Here is a 15,330-nt window from a genome sequence, read left to right on the forward strand (position 1 = left end):
CACAGCATGATCAGGCATCTGGATAGATCTTTGTTGTTATTCAGTCATTTTTCAATTGTTTCTGACTCTTCATGACCTTATTTGGAGTTTTCTTGACAAAGATGCTAGAAAGATTTGCCATTTCCTTCTCTAGCTCATTTTTTTCCAGATGAGAAAACTGAGGCAAACAGGAGTAAGTGATTTGCCCTGGGTCACATAGCTAGCATCAGGGGACTGATTTGAACTCAGGTCTTTCTAATTCCAGGCCCTGTGATCTATCCACTGAACCACTTAGCCACCCCTACTAGGTCTTAAGGATAATTTTTGCTAGTTCTCAGTAGATGAGTTTATAATGTGTGGTTTATTATTTCCATAGAATATTCCACAAACTTCAAGTTAGCCACTAGTTTAAGATTTAGCACCCCAGGAGAGTTAAAAAGGACTAGTTTCTAATCATGGCATGTAAGAAATAGTGCCCTAGAAATGAGATCTGAGAACTACTAACAGGATAATAGCCAAAAGTCAATGTTATTCACAAGCATACATAGGCTGACCTAACAAATTTTCTTATTCACCTTTGTATCTCTCCCTCCTGTGGCCCCCTAAGCACCCCTCTCTCACCTATCTCCAAGTTGGCTAGGCTAGATATGGACTACTGCCTGGGCACAACACTCATGAAGATGAATCTAGGGACCCTCTTAAGTAGGACTTTTTTTTTTTTTAAGTATAAAGACTTCTAATCTTCCTGTCAGAAAATTCCTCCCTCCCTGGCACTTAGGGATTGTTTTTATGACAAATAAAATCCTCAAGGAAGCATCATCTTCACAGTAGTGAGAGCTCTAGTTCTGGAACCAAAGCCCTTGAGTTCTATTCCTACCTCTAATACGACTTGTCTTACCTTAAAAGAGTCATTTAACCACTCTGGAACTCAGTTCCCTTGCCTATAAAAAAATAAATGGGTTGGACTAGAAGGCTTCTCAGGTCCCTTCCAGTTCTACCTCCATAATCCTACAAAGTGGCAGAGAGAGAATAAATAGAGAGAGAAACACTTACCATATGCCAGGCATACCTAACAGCAAAGGCTCAACACTTTCAGTGGACACTAACAAATGGGGGAGGGGGGAGTGTCTGCCATTTTGGAAGAGTAGAGCTATCAGCTTCGTCTCTAAACTTTCCCGAAGCCCAAGAGGCTGTTCATAAACCGTGTTCCATGGAAAGACCATTTATCAAGTGCCCACCCTGGACAGGGTTCAATATCTTGCGTCTGAATACACAATTGGACAAGATGGTGCTCTATTATATCTCTGGATAATAGCGATTTGGGGTTGGACTAGATCATCGCTCGGAGACTTTCCAGCTCCAAAATCCCGAACTCTTTGAATGCCAACGTGTACTTCTGCGTACATACTCACGGGAGCTTGTGTGCAGATGGGCCCCCAAGTCTACGCCTATATGCATTGTGCTCCCCTATGGCTCCCTGAATCCAGTTGGGCCCCATTAAATAGTTGGGACTTTCCATCTGAGCAAATACATGTTACATCTGTCTAAGCCTACGTAGGCATAGAAAGTGACTACAGTTCTGCCAATAGACTCTGACCTCCAATCTGCCAGTCTCCCGGTGAAAGGCAGCAGAAGTAAATTACTTCGGCCTCTTCTTCTATTCAGAGTGAATACAAAATGGTCCGAGTTGACCTGCCGCCAGTCTTGCAGGCTCCGAATCAGAGTGGCACCCTACAGTTTACACAACCCGGCCTGAATACAATAAAGAGGGGCTCCATTCAGAGAGGGCTGCATGCAAAAGAGAGGACCATTAGATCATAGTAATTATGCCATTTACATCACACAGTGACACAGTGGGATATGGAGGACTCATCAAACACTTCTCTTCACCCAGGCCCGGGCTGCTAATGAGGCACATTGGATTCCTTTGTGTTTTCCATTTACTCCAGTGCTTTGGCCAGACCTGCGAACTACGGCTCTGTGCACCAGACAGGCTGTCCCTTTCAGAGCCATTTATTCCTCCCTCGACCTCTGACCCGGCGGGTTATGACATCAGCAGCCCTGATTTGTGATCATTTTTATTGGCACGCATTCAACTCTTGTTTCCTGTGTTTAACTCCGTCTCCCCCCACTTTTTTTTTAAGCTAAACTTATTCGATCTAATAGGCATATGCCAAAAAGACTATAAAGTAAGCCAGGCTTTCACAAAGAGCCTTCTGATCTTACTATAAAAAGCGCCATAGCTACTATTTATGCCAATAATAACGAGTAATTCATTATCTAGGTGCATGAAATCTGTTAATCACTAAAATGTTGAACAATTCAGAGCAGATGTCCACGAATTTTATGAGTTTTAATTAAAATGTTCTATTTATTTTCATCAATACAGGGGGTTTTTTAATTAAAAAGATGTTACTTCCATGTAGTATTTTGCAAATTACAGCCTTCATAAGGGTGATTAAGAGATGCTTATTTGGGCTAATCAGATTTTTTTCCCTCTTTCTTAAGGTGCTTGAGCTAAATGTAAGAAGAATTAATTAAACTTGTACTTTAAAAAGATGCCATTTTCCTATGTCACAACAACTCCATATTGCAGAAAATTCTGTAGAAGTTCCCCGTTCCAGAGTCAGAGATGTCAGTGTACCAAAATTCCTTAATTTCAAAAGTGGCTTGACTTAAAACTAGACTTAATGCTGGTTTGGGGTTGTTGAGTTTTTTTTTGAGGGGGGGGGGTTTCCTGGTTCTTATTTCTTTCAACTGGCTTGACTCAGGGACATAGATTAGCTAGTGTTTCAAAACGTGGAGTTTCTGAAAGATTCACTTTAAACAGAGTGGTGAAGGTTTTAAAGCATAAACTTGATACTTCGAGGGAAGGTTCTCCCAGTACATATGGCTTTTAATGTAATTTGTTTAACCACCGCCATAATTTAATTTGCCATAAAACAGAAATGGAAGTATATTACAAATGAGCTTTTGACTTTCGTGTCAGTTAAAATAACCATTTGCTGAAAGACTGAAATTATAACTAAAATGGCATAATTTAATAAAAAGTAGGGCAGCAGTATTATGAAGCCAGAAAAAAATGAATTTACTTTTGTAGGAAGCTAGTTAAGTATCTATGATTTTTAAATCTTGACCTCTGTGGAGATTACGATGACTCTCAACTCTTCTATTTGTATTTAAACAATCTTTTGGCCCGAAGTTAAACAACAATTAATTTTCAGGAAGATGGTTCAATTAAAATAATTTTAAGTGCATTACTAAAAAGGGGGATCATGTAGAACCCTTTTCAGCTGTTCCAATCATCCACAATCCTCACAGGAAGTGGTAAGTAAAGGAATAGGAGAATTTTTATTGCAGCAAAAAACCAGTTTCATATAACTAGCTACAGATGAAGTCTCCATTAACAAGAGCTTTCCAGTCTAATCTAAAAGCATAATCTTTCTCTGTAGCCGAGCAAATTGTTTTACCAGTATTTATGATTCTGTCCAAGTCTTGAAACATTTCATAGATCTAGGCTTATTTATGTAACCTGTGATTTGGCAAAATCAGCCCAGATTGGTCTTTAAGTGCTTCTAAAGTCTCCCGTTTATTTCAGTGTGAAGGGGACATAAGTTAAATCTCCATTTACAGCCACCAACCAGGACACAGATGGTAAGCCATCCACGGGCCAGAAGTTCTTAACACTAGGCAGTAGATCAGAAACCTGTGAAGAAGGTCAAATTCAGCGGATAGGGGAGGCAGGGATTTAAATGCACACATGTACAACAAGAACTCTTTTTGGTGAGTACAGGGGAGAAATGATCTAGGGAACACACTCCCAGGAACTCCAAAGCACAAGGGAGTTTGGCATCCGGGTTTTTTTTTTTAACTTTCCATGTGAATTACCAATAACCACAATTTAAATCTGCACCATGGTGCAGTAGAAAGAACACTGGATTTAGATTAACAGTCAGAGATTCAGAATTAGACTATCCAGCCCATTTTATAGATGAGGAACTGAAGCCAAGAGACATTAAATCAACTTGTCCAGAGTTACTGAACCAGTAAGAGTAGGGGTTTGGGGATGGAGAGGGTGAGAGTTGAACCTGTAACTGCCTGTTCCATGGCCAGCACTCTTCTTACTGCAGCATGTTGAGAGATCTGTGTTTGAATCCCAACTCTACTACCTTTGTGACCTTAGATAAGTCACTCAGCTCTTGCTGGGCTTCAGTTTCCACCCCTGCCAAAAGATGTTAGACTAGTTGACATTCAGTATTTCTTTCCACTCTACACTCCCTCTGTGTGACTTTAGGTAAAGGACTTAACTGAGGGGCTTCAACCATATGACTTCTACTAAGATTCCTTCCAGCTTTAAATGGGTGTTTCTGATTCCATTTTCAGGTGGATAATGGCAGAGAGTGAAGTCTTGCTGGCAGCATATACAAGTGCATGCATGCACACACATGCAAACATGCACACATACACATGTATTGCAACTTCATGTGGTTCTTCCAAGCTTGGGAGACAAAATGAACCTGCTTGTTTTTAAAGAGGCTTCTCCTGCTCTTTTACAAAGCAAAGTGGCTGCGTCTTAGCTCCATTTTATACTGGATTTGGGAGAGATGTTACCGCATCACCTTTTCATGGCTCCAGCATTAAAAGAAAGTTGAAATGAAAACCATCTGTAATGCAGTGATTAGGTTTATATAAAATCTGCAGGCATATTGGAGCTGTTATAATGACAACCTCAGTTCTGTAAATATTTAGGCATCCCAATCCCTCAGTAGGGCCATCAGAGAGGCCATTCTATTGCAGTTCCTGGAGCCAGGCTGCTAGATCTCTCAGCTCTGAAAGCAGGTTACGCTGAAGAGGTGAAGAAACATCAAGGAAAGGTACAGAAGGGATTCTACTTCTGATTTTCCTGATTCCCAAAGGAGTTGATGTTCCTGTGGTTCTTTTTGCACCTTGTGTCAGGGTCTCAGACTCCCAGTAGGTTAGAGTTGCCAGTATGCTAGAGATCCTCAAGTCTAAAGCCCCTCATTTTATAAAGGAAGAAACTGAAGTCCAGAGAGGGAAAACATGGTATATAGGAAACAGTACAATATTTAGGATCCGAGGTTGTGGGTTTGAATGCAGGCTCAGCTATTTATTCTCTGGGTGACTGGGTAAATCAGTTTACCTCTGTGGGACTCAGTTTCTTCATAGGGCAAAGGAAAAGGTTGGATCCTTTATCAGGTATGCTATAGTCGGAATGCAGTTCCTATTTGTTTTGGATTAAGTGGCCTCTGAGGGCAGCTAGGTGGCACAGCAGAGAATGCTAGGACTAGAGTCAGGAAGATCTGAGTTCAAATTCACCCTAAGACATTTATTAACAAGTTTGCCTCAATTCCCTCATGTGCCAAATGATCTGGAGAAGAAAATGGCAAACCACTCTAGTATCTTTGCCAAGAAATCCCCAAATAAGGTCATGAAGACCTTCAGTCACAGATGTGACTGAAACAACTAAACTTCAACAAAGATGGCCTCTGAGGTTCCTTCTAAGCCCCAGATTTCTGTGATTCTGTGAACTAGACATTCTCTAAGATTCCTTCTAGTTCCAAAGTTTTGAATCTACCCTGGATTTCTTGGCTAGTAGCCATCAGATAGCCACAGGAGAGCAGCTGCATTAGGAAAACCCCTCAGGGACCAGGAGAAATGGTGGTGAGCAATTCTGCCACAGATTGGGCTTTTATCTGGGGCATTTAAGAAAGAGAAAGGAAATTAGGGGTTGCAAGTGAATGATTAGGTTGGCTATAACCTTGTTTCCTTTAGGCAGATTTTGTGGTTTGCAGAATGAGACTCAGTCCCAGCTGAGCTGCCCTGTATATGGAAGGAGGTGGCTATATTTTCTGGGTTAACTCCAATGGTTTCCCTCAAGTGGAATTGTCTCTAAGTGTCTTATTTGTTTTGTCTGTGTTCCCCTACTCCAGGTGTCTTCTGCCCAGGTAGGAAGTCACTTTACTACCTAATAATAACAATAGCAGGTGCAGTTAAGTGGGCAGTGAATGGAACGTCCGGTTTGGAATCAGGAAAACATCTTTCCAAGTTCAAATCTAGCCTCAGACACATATTAGCAATGTGACTCTGATTAAGTCTCCACAAGTCTGTAGGCTATGCTATTCGCTATTTATCATTTGGAAGAGTGGGTAAGTCACTTTACCTATGTGGGACTCAGTTTCTTCATGGAACAAAGGAAAAGGTTGACCCATTTATCAGGTACATTATAATAGGGATGTATTTCCTATTTGGGTTGCATTCAGTGGCCTCTGAGGGCAACTAGGTGGTTTAGTGGAGAATGCCGGGACTGGAGTCAGGAAGATCTGAGTTCAAATTCACCCTAAGACACTTATTAGCTATGTGATCCTGGGCAAGTTTGCCTCAGTTTCCTCATATGTCAAATGAGCTGGAGAAGAAAGTGGAAAACCACTCTAATATCTTTGCCAAGAAAACCCCAAGTTGGGAAGAGTCTGATTAATTGCATCTATATAATGGAGAAGTGAAATATTCCCTCTTCTACTGCAAACCTGGGAGAAGCTCCATTGCCATCCTTGGAGATCCTACTCTTTTCCCTATCTGTATCCCTGCTTGGCTCCCAGCTCATACTCTCTCCTCAATGGAGGCTCTACATCCTACTGTAGAATTATGGCCTCCTTCTCTGCCCTTCTCTTCTCTGATCCCTCACCCTTTGCTTGAACATAAGAACAAGTCCTCCCTCTTGGTCCATGTGGGCAATTGAAAGAGGGGAGGAAACAGCTGTCTCCATCCTAACATTGGTGACGACAGACTACCCTGAAGAAGGGGGAAGAGCACTAAACTTGGAGCAAATGACCTCCATTAAGTTCTGGCTAGACTATTTGCTAGCTCTGGTTGAATAATCATGTGGAAATCTGCCACCTCAGGTTTATTTATATAATGTAGACAATGATTTGCTCATTTCATTGGGTTGTGAGATCACATGAAAAGGAAATGTATGTAAATCATTTCAAAACCTAGAAATACTATAGAAATGTGCTACTGTTTTGATTCATTTTATATATATATATATATATATATATATATATATGTATATATATATATCTTACTTCCCCAATTAGACTATCACCTTTTGAAGGGCAGGAGCTATAACTTATTGTGAGATGGGGATTTAAAATTATTTGTAAACTTTGAAAGTCTATAAAGGAGGCAGGTAGGTGGCTCAATTGATTGAGAGCTAGGCATAAAATATGGGAGACCCTGGGTTCAAATATGACCTCAGACACTTCCTAGCCGGGTGACCCTGGGCAAGTCATTTAACCCTCATTCTTTAGCCCTTACCACTCTACTGTTGTGGAACAGTATTGATTCTAAGATGAAAAGTAAGATTTTAAAAAATAATAATAAGGTATGTATAAATATATTATGTTTCAATATTATTATACTATCAGGAAGCCTTCCTTAGAATTAGGAAAACCACATGTTTAAGTCCTACTTTTGATACATACTGGCTGTGAGATTGTGACTAACTCACTTAAAATTTCCAGGGTCAGGGCAGCTATGTAGCTCAGTAGATAGAGAGCCAGGCCTAGAAACAAGAGATTCTGTGTTCAAATCAGACCTCAGACACTTCCTGATTCTAATTGCCTAATCCTTATCATACTTCAGTCTTAGAACTAATACACAATATTGATTCTAAGACAAGTAAGAGTTAAAAAAATTCAGTGAATCCACATGAATGGGAAGAAGGATGTATCAATGATGGTGCATAAATGTAATGGAATTTTTTTGAACCAAAAGAAATGTCATATATGAAGAATTCAAAATAACAAGGAAAAAACTTATATGAACTGATGCAGAGTAAAGTAAACAGAACCAGGATAGCAATATTTCCAGTGGCTCCATCAATAAAATAAAACAATGAGGTGTGAGTATAATGGCCAAACTCTGGATAAAAGTTGGAAGAAAAAGAGGACCAACAGCAAGCAGACAAAAAAGCATTTACTATGTGCCAGGCATGTGCTAAGCACTAAGGATATATATAGAAGCACAACTGGGAAGGAAATGAAGCATGGGTCTATCAGCAAAATAGAAGCCCCAGGAAGGAATTCACCAATGGTAGAAGGGGGCTGGCATGGCAAATGATATTCCAAGATGAGAAAGAATGTTTTATGTATACAATCAGGTAATCAGTGTCCTGGCTGGTTTTGCTTGGATTTCTTTTCTTCTTCTTTGTTTTAAATCTTTGTTATGAGGGATGGCTCACATTGTGGAATATATGAAGCAATAAAAATAGTTTTAAATATAATATTGAAATACAAAATTTGACAGTTATAAACAATGTTGTTTTTAAAATATTTAAACACTTCAATCATTTCTTATCCCACCTGTTTTACTTAGCATGCTCTCCAGCCCTTTGAAGGCAAACCAAGATAATGACTTGACTCATGAAAACTTAGGGCCTCCCATTCTCTCCTCTCTCCAATCTATCCTGTATAAAATGCCTACTTAATTTTCACAACTCAGATCATATATTCCTCTATTCAAAAGCCTTCTGATTCACCTTTGATTAATGAATAAAGTGCTATTGGAGAAGTAGAGTCAAGAAAGCAGAGTAGGAGGAAACAACCAAGTTTTCCATCTAAATAGACATAGAAAATTTACCAGATAATCCTGAAAGAGAAATCCAGAAGTCATAGTGAGTCATCTTTCTAGCTTGGGTCAACATAGGGAGAAAGACAGTGTGAGTGTCCAGGAACACACTAAGCACAGAACAGTCCCACACCCAGAGAGAGGGTGGGTACCAGTGCCAAAGGAACCCCACTCCAGACTCATCCTGGTGTGCAATGAGGACAGGTATCAACTGGTAGCTTTGTCAATCCATTAACCAGTCCTGGGTCACAGATCCAGAGCAGACTGAGAAAGACATTTATATTGGTAAGGATGTCTTAGCTGATTTTCCTAGAAAGGAGGCTCAGACCCCAGAAATAGTGAGGTCTCAGTTCAAGCATCTACCTCAGCCTGCAGAGTTAGAAGCCAGGGCAGGAATCCCAGACCAAAGGGAAGGCTACATTTCTGTCACTCTGAATCGAGAGCTTTTCAGCTGGCTGAAGGGGTGGAATTCCACAGTTGTTCATATGAAAGCCCAGGTAAGGAACTTGCAGAACTCAGACAAGAGAACTAATAGTCAGATTTTGCCCTGGATCAGAACATGTTGGGAACACTAAAGCTTTCAGCTTGTCCTCAGCCTGTCCCTAAGATCTGAGAATAATACAATTCTTAATATCATAAAAAAAAATAGCAATGGGATCAACCCAGACTTTTATTACAGAAGTGTGACAGAACTAAGACCTAACATTTTAGTGTGGATCCAGAAGTGGGCTGAAAGAATGAACAAACAAAAGATTTCCATGATAATGAACTATTGTGGTGACCAGATGCTCAAGATACAAACCTAGGAGAAAATGACTCCAAAATGTCCTCAAGCAAATCCCAAAGAAAAAATCATAGTTTGGGCACAAGATCAACAAGAATTCCTGAAAGAGATGAAGCTAGATTTTTAAAGAGAGTTTTAAAATTGTTTTTAGAAATTAAATAAGAGTGCTTGAGAAAAAGATTGGGAGTTAAATGATAGATTGGAAGAAAGATTTGGAAAGGGAATTAACTGCTCAAGAGGTATAAAACCATGCCTAAGCAATCAACTCCTTGGAAATTAAAATAGACCAAATAGAGACCAATGACTCCATGAAACAAACAGAAATATTAAAAACAAAGTCAAAAGTTTCTTTAAAAAGAAGAAAATCTAAAAATATCTCTTAGTAAAAAAAATTGATCTAGAAAATAGATTGAGGAGAAAAAAATTTAGAGATTGTGGGACTATCTGAATGTCACGACCAAAGAAAACTTAAAAGAAAGCAGTCAAGCTATCTTAGAACTAGAGGACAAAATGGATTTAGAAAGAATATATCATAGATCTCTGGAGAAAAATAAATAGAGACAAAAAGGAATACACCTTCTTTTCAGCAGAACATGGTACATTCACAAAGACTGACCATATACTAGGGCATAAAAACATGGCAAACAAGTGCAAAAGAGAAGAAATAATAAATGCAACCTTTTCAGATCATAATGCAATAAGAATAATAATTAGCAAGGGTATATGGAGAAGCAATCAAAAATTAGTTGGAAATTAAATAATATGATTCTCCAAAATCAATTAAAGAACAAATCATAGAAACAATTAAAAATTTCACTGAAGAGAATGACAAAGATAAGACATCCTATCAAAATCTATGGGATGCAGCCAAAGCAATACTCAGGAGGAAATTTATATCCTTGAGTGCATATATTAACAAATTAGGGAGGGCAGAGATCAATGATTTGGGCATGCAAGTTAAAAAACTAGAAGGAGAACAAATTAAAAATCCCTAGATAAAAACTAAACTAGCAATCCTAAAAATTAAAGGATAAATTAATAAAATCAAAAGTGAAAGAACTATTGAATTAATAAATAATACTAGAAGCTAGTACTTTGAAAAAACAAAATAGACAAAGTACTGATCAATGTAATAAAAAAAAGGAAATAAGAAAACCAAATTAATAGTATCAAAAATAAAAAGGGAGACCTCACCTCTAATGAAGAGGAAATTAAGGCAATCATTAAAAACTATTTTGCCTAATTACATGGCAATAAATATGGCAATCTAAATGATATGGGTGAATATTTACAAAAATATAAATTACCTAGATTAACAAAAGAAGAAATAGAGTACTTAAATAATTCCATATCAGAAAAAGAAATTGAACAAGTCATCAAAGGACTCCCTAAGAAAAAATACCCAGGACCATATGGATTCACAAGTGAATTCTATCAAACATTTAAAGAACAACTAATCCCAATACTACACAAACTATTTGACAAAACAAGCAAAGAAGGATTTCTGACACAAATATGGTACTGATTCCAAAGCCAGGCAGTTCAAAAACAGAGAAAGAAAACTACAGACCAATCTCCTTAATGAACACAGATGAAAATTTTTAAATAGAATACTAGCAAAAAAGGATCCAGCAAGTGATCACGAGGGTTGAATATTATATATGAATATTATGATCAGGTGAGATTTATACCAGGAATGCAAGAATGGTTCAATATTAGGAAAACCATCCACATAATTGTCCATATTAGCAAGCAAACCAACAAAAGTCACATGATTATTTCAATAGATGCAGAAAAAGCCTTTGACAAAGTAAAACACTTATTCCTATTGAAAACATTAGATAGTATAGGAATAGAAGGGACTTCCCTAAAAATAATAAACAATATATATTTAAAACCATCAGCAAGCATCATCTACAATGGGGATAAATTATAAGCCTTCTCTAAGATCAGGAGTGAAACAAGAATGCCCATTATCACCTCTGTTGTTTAATATGGTACTAGAAATAATAGCAGTAGCAATTAGAGAAGAAAAATAAATTGAAGATATTAAAATGAGGATACCAAGCTATCACTCTTTGCAGATGCTTTAATTATTTTTAAAGAATCCTAGAGAATCAACCAAAAAGCTAATGTAAATAATTAACAACTTTAGCAAAGTTGCAGGATACAAAATAAACCCACATAAATCATCAGCATTTCTATGTATTTCCAACACATCCTGGCAGCAAGAGTTAGAAAGAGAAATTCCCTTTAAAATCACCCGAGACAATATAAAATACATAGGAATTTATTTGCCAAGACAAAGGAATTATATGAACACAACTACAAAACACTATCCACACAATTAAAACTAGATCTAAACAATTGGAAAAACATTAATTTCACATGGGTAGGATGAGCTAACATAATAAAAAGACCATCCTACCCAAACTTATTTATTTAGTGCCATACCCATCAAACTTCCAAAAAACTTTTTTACTGAATTAGAAAAAACCATAACAAAGTTCATTTGGAAGAATAAAAGATCAAGGATATCCAGGGAAATAATGAAAAAAAAATGCAAAGGAAGGTGGCCTTGCAGTACCAGATCTCAAACTATACTATAAAGCAGTGGTCATCAAAACAATTTGGTACTGCCTAAGAGACAGAAGGGAGGATCAGTGGAATAGACTTGGGGTAAGTGACCTCAGTAAGGAAGTCTATGATAAACACAATGATCCCAGCTTTGGGGACAAAAATCCACTATTTGATAAAAACTGTTGGGAAAATTGGAAAACAGTATGGTAAAGATTAGATTTAGACCAAAATCTCACACCCTACACCAAGATAATTCAGAATGGGTGAAGGACTTGAATATAAAGAAGGAAACTATAAATAAATTAGGTGAATATAGAATAATTTACCTGTCAGGTCTTTGAGAAAGGAAAGATTTCAAGACCAAGAAAAAGTTAGAAAAAAATTACAAAATATAAAATAAATACTTTTTACTATGTTAAATTAAAAAGGTTTTGTGTAAACAAAACCAATGCAACCAAAATTAGAAGGGAAGCAACAAATTGGGAAATAATCTTTATAACAAAACCGCTGACAAAGATCTAATTACTCAAATATATAAGGAACTAAATCAATTGTATAAAAAATCAAGCCATTCCCCAATTAATAACTGGACAAGGGACATGAATAGGCAATTTTCAGATAAAGAAATCAAAACTATTAATAAGCACATGAAAAAATGTTCTAAATCTCATAATCAGAGAAATGCCAATCAAAACAACTCTGAGGTACCATTTCACACCTAGCAGATTGGCTAACATGACAACAAAGGAAAGTAATAAATGTAGGGAATGTGGCAAAATTGGGACATTAATGCATTCCTGGTGGAGTTGTGAATTGATCTAACCATTCTGGATGACAATTTGGAACTATGCTCAAAGGGCTTTAAATGACTGTCTTCCCTTTGATTCAGCCATACCACTGCTGGGTTTATACCCCAAAGAGATAATAAGGAAAAAGACTTACACAAAAATATTTATAACCACACTGTTTGTGGTGGCAAAAAAGTTGGAAAATGGGGAGATACCCTTCAATTGGAGAATGGCTAAACAGATTGTGGTGTCTGTCAGTGATGGAATACTATTGTTCTGAAAGGAATAATGAACTGGAAGAATTCCATGTGAACTGGAATGACCTCCAGGAATTGAGGCAGAATGAAAGGAGCTGAACCAGGAGAACATTGTACACAGAGACAGATATACTATGGCACAATTGAATATAATGGACTTCTCTACTATCAGCAATGCAATGATCCAGGACAATTTGGAGGGACTTATGAGAAAGAACACTAGCCACATCTACATCAAGAACTGTGGGAGTAGAAACACAGAAGAAAAACATTTGCTTAATCGCATAGGTTGTTGAGGATGTGATTGGGGATATAGACTCTGAATGATCACCCTAGTGCAAATATCAATAATATAGAAATAGGTCTTGATCAATGACACATGTAAAACCCAGTGGAATTGCTCATTGACTTCGGGAGTGGGTTAGGAGAAGGGGAGGGAAAGAACATGAATCATATAACCATGGAAAAATTCTCTTAATTAATCAATTAAATAAAATTTAAGAGAAGATAAAAAAGAAAAAATAAATGACATAATAACAAAGTTATTATGAAGAAAAAAAAGAAGGAATATATCAGGGTTGGCTCGGTGACACAATGGAAAAAGCACAATGGGTAAAAGCCTGGAGTCAAGAGGACCTAGGTTCAAATCTGACCTCAAACACTTCCTAAATGTGTGATCCTAGGCAAGTCACTCAACCCCCATTGCCTAGCCACTAAGACAGAAAGTAAAAGTTTCTTAGTTGGTTACCTTTAAATTGAGAACTCCCAAAAACATCATAGCCAAAATCCAGAGTTTCCAGGTCCAATAAAAATTACCACAATAGTCAGAAAGCAAAGATCAGCTGTAGGGCATGGTGGAGAATGCTGAATGAAGGTAAGGGAGTAAACATTTATATAGTGTCAACTATATGCTAGATAGTTGGGTCTAGATACCTACTCTGTGCCAGATGATAAGGTCTAGAGAACCCCACGAAGTAGTGGCAGGGTAGGTGGTAAGGTCTGCTGGTCTTCCATCTCACTGGAAGGAATAGAGTTTCTGACCATTTCCTACAACCTGTGAGATCAGTTATACAATATAGGTGGTTTCTGAAGAGTGAATGTAATGGGAAAAGATCCCAATAGTGGTGAGTCTTCCCACCCTTCAGCAGTCTTAATCTCTTCTTCAGAATATACTAGTTTGATCCTGATTCAAATTTGTTGTATAGTCATTTTAAAATTATATGACTATATCTAATAAATATTCTTGAATCATATTTTAAAATCTCAGAGAGACTAATCCTATGATTTTAATAAAATATATATTTTACAGTATAGGCTTCAAACATGCTGACCAGTCAGGTTGGGAGGTAGGAAACCAGATTAAAATGTAATTGGGAAATATTTAACAAAAATAAATAAAAATACAATAGACTAAGGACATTTTTAACATGTAGTTTTTCAAGTCAAAATACATCCCAAAGAGATCCTTAGGTACTTTTCTTTTTGAGTAGGGCACCACTGTTTTATAAAATTTTATTAGTGGGGCAGCTAGGTAGCACAGTTGATAGAGTGCCAGGCCTAGAGTCAGGAGGACCTAAGTTCAAATTTGGCCTCAAACACTTCCTAGCTGTGTGGCCCTGCATGAGTCACTTAACCCTGATTGCCTAGCCATTACTGCTCTTCCATTTTAGAACTGATGTCAAGAGAAGGGTTTTTTTTTTTAAAGAAAAGACACCCCCAGATATTATGAGTGTTAGATATGAATAAAGTCATGTATTGAAGAACTTTAGTTGTGTCTAGTACTACTATAATGTAAAGAATTAAAATGTATTCTGAAATAATTTAAATTAGTCTCTTTCAAATAATTATTAAAGAAAGATTCCAGATTTGAGAAAGAATTTCTAGGCAAGTATTCGTCTAAAGATGAACATCCTGAAATGTCTCCATCCAATAACAGGATTGAATTCATTGTGAGACATAACTTGGATGGTTTTGTAATGTGCTAATGGAAAAATCTCCCTCTTGGACAAAGCTGCCAGATTTTAGCCAACTTGTTCAATTTGTTCATTTGTAAAGGAGTTGGATTAAGAGAACTCCAAAGTCCTTTAAATTCCAAATCATATGAAATATAGACTCATAGAAAATGAGAATAAAAATAGACTGTCAGAGTGGGAAAAGATCTTATATATCTGGAAATATTAAATCTGGAAAGGGCATTAGAACATGGAATAGCAGCTCTGGAAGACTCCTTAGAACACAAAACAACATATTTGAGCTAGAAAGGATCTTAGTTATTATCTAGTCCAATCTCATCCTT

The sequence above is a fragment of the Monodelphis domestica genome, chromosome 1, assembly GCF_027887165.1.
Source record: "Monodelphis domestica isolate mMonDom1 chromosome 1, mMonDom1.pri, whole genome shotgun sequence".
In the NCBI taxonomy this organism is placed as follows: domain Eukaryota; kingdom Metazoa; phylum Chordata; class Mammalia; order Didelphimorphia; family Didelphidae; genus Monodelphis; species Monodelphis domestica.